Raw genomic sequence first — 2500 nt, forward strand, 5'->3', positions numbered from 1 at the left:
TTCAAATATGCAAATCACTCACAGTCCTTACAGTAAATCAGATATGCAGGTAATGAAGTGTGTGTGTGTGTGTGTGTGTGTGTGTGTGTGTGTGTGTGCGCGCGTGCAGTGGATTATTTCGGAGTTCTTTTGAAATTAAGGCCGCGACCTCATCGGATTTCTTAGCGCTCATATCTGAAAGGTAATTTACTTCTTTTTTCCTAAAGCTAATTTTAAAGTTGTTCAGTGTCTAATACTTCAAACTACTAAAGCTACAATGCGTAACTTTTTTTTTAAATATAATAGAAGGTCTGTTAAATTCAAGCCATCAGCCAAACGAGTTGACACAAAGTTGATTAAGCCTATTATCAGCTCCACAAAACTCTCTCTGTATTTCTCAGTATGGCAGCGTTTACAAACTAGTGTGTCTCCCTCCCTCCCCCCTCTGACACTGGTGCAGGAGCTCAGAAAAATCCCCAAGAAGAGCCCAAGAAATGTTTCAGTTGTTGATTCTACTGCTAAGAAAAAAAAAACCTGGACGTACAGCAGAAGGTATAAAATCCATGAGCCATCACTGAAGGCTTTACCTCATGTAGATGGCGATGCACCGACAGTGGTTACAGACAGAAGTCACGCACTGTAGCTTTAAATATACCGATCTGATGCTTCGTAAACCTAATCACAGCATAAGTTGTTTTTTTTAATTGACGTTAATTCCAAGACAGAGAGAGTGTGGCAGTGACAGTAATCGACTGAATGAGTGTGTGTGTGTGTGTGTGTGTGTGTTTGTATGTGTGTGTGTGTGTGTGTGTGTGTGTGTGTGTGTGTGTGTGTGTGTGTGTGTGTGTGTGTGTGTGTGTATGTGTGTGTGTGTGTGTGTGTGTGTATGTTTGTGTGTGTGATCGTGCCTGCCTGCCTGCCTACGTGCGTTCACGTGTGTCTGTGTGTGTGCGTGTAGGTGTGTAGGTTTGTGTGTGTGTGTGTGTGTGTGTCTTTGGTTGTGTGTGTGTGTGTGTGTGTGTGTGTGTGTGTGTGTGTGTGTGTGTGTGTGTGTGTGTGTGTGTATTGGCAGCTATGAGGCAATCGATGGGAGATAAAACACACACACTGAGCAGAGTGGAGCAGAAGTCATCTGTAATTGTTACTCAGAAATAATCGAATGAAAGTCGGACTGCAGCCAAAGAGCCTTGAAGAATGTGGGCTGGATCTATCTATCTATCTATCTATCTATCTATCTATCTATCTATCTATCTATCTATCTATCTATCTATCTATCTATCTATCTATCTATCTATCTATCTATCTATCTATCTATCTATCTATCTATCTATCTATCTATCTATCTATCTATCTATCTATCTATCTATCTATCTATCTATCTATCTATCTATCTATCTATCTATCTATCTATCTATCTATCTATCTATCTATCTATCTATCTATCTATCTATCTATCTATCTATCTCTCTCTCTCTCTCTCTCTCTCTCTCTCTATCTATCTATCTATCTATCTATCTATCTATCTATCTATCTATCCATCTATCCATCCATCTCAATCTTGTCGCCCGAGGACCTTTCAGTGTGTGTTAATTCTAGCGCCCCCCTTTGGACAAAAGCAGTAGTGTTTTTACCACGCCAGCTGTTGTTCCTGGGTGAGCGTATATACCCATGACAAAGGCATTAAGAAAAACTATATAAAAATAGCATTCTTTTGCACTGATGGTCTCGTTTGCTGTTACATGTAATTTATGATCATCAGAGGAAAAATGACTGTTTCAGAAATATTTAAAAGTTCCTCGTAGAGACTTTAAATTAAGAAAAGAAAACTGCAGCGCATTAAAGTGGACCATCCCAGTTAGAGTAGTCTGTGAATTGGCTTTCAGACATTGTTGTTCAGCAGTTTGTCCATTAAAATGTGTATTGTGTGTGTGTGTGTGTGTGTGTGTGTGTGTGTGTGTGTGTACGGAGTGTGTGAGTGAGTCCGTCAGTCTGTCTGTCTGTCTGTCTGTCTGTCTGTCTGTCTGTCTGTCTGTCTGTCTTCCTTCCTGTCTGTCTGTCTGTCTGTCTGTCTGTCTGTCTGTCTGTCTGTCTGTCTGTCTTCCTTCCTGTCTGTCTGTCTGTCTGTCTGTCTGTCTGTGTACATTTTAAATTACTGCTAATCATGTATCTCTCTCCCCTCTCTCTCTCCTAGATATGGAGACATGGTTCCTGTCTGTCTGTCTGTCTGTCTGTCTGTCTGTCTGTCTGTCTTTGTGTCTGTCAATCTGTCTGTCTGTCTGTCTGTCTTTGTGTCTGTCTGTCTGTCTGTCTGTCTGTCTGTCTGTCTGTCTGTCTCTCTGCCCGTCTGTCTGTCTGTCTGTCTGTCTGTCTGTCTGTCTGTCTGTCTGTCTGTCTGTCTGTCTGTCTGTCTGTCTGTCTGTCTGTCTGTCTGTCTATCTATCTATCTATCTATCTATCTATCTATCTATCTATCTATCTATCTATCTATCTATCTATCTATCTATCTATCTGTCTATCTGTC

The 2500-nt window shown here is 40.9% G+C and overlaps 1 protein-coding gene across 1 annotated transcript in view; it reads left to right on the forward strand.

Moving 5' to 3' along the window:
• Positions 1 to 2500, forward strand: part of kcnd1 (potassium voltage-gated channel, Shal-related subfamily, member 1) — a gene marked incomplete at both ends in the record, with an annotated part of 54447 nt that overhangs the window by 38249 nt on the left and 13698 nt on the right. The window lies entirely within an intron of this gene.

Source organism: Ammodytes marinus, assembly GCF_949987685.1.
Source record: "Ammodytes marinus genome assembly, chromosome: 7".
NCBI classification, from domain to species: Eukaryota; Metazoa; Chordata; class Actinopteri; order Uranoscopiformes; family Ammodytidae; genus Ammodytes; species Ammodytes marinus.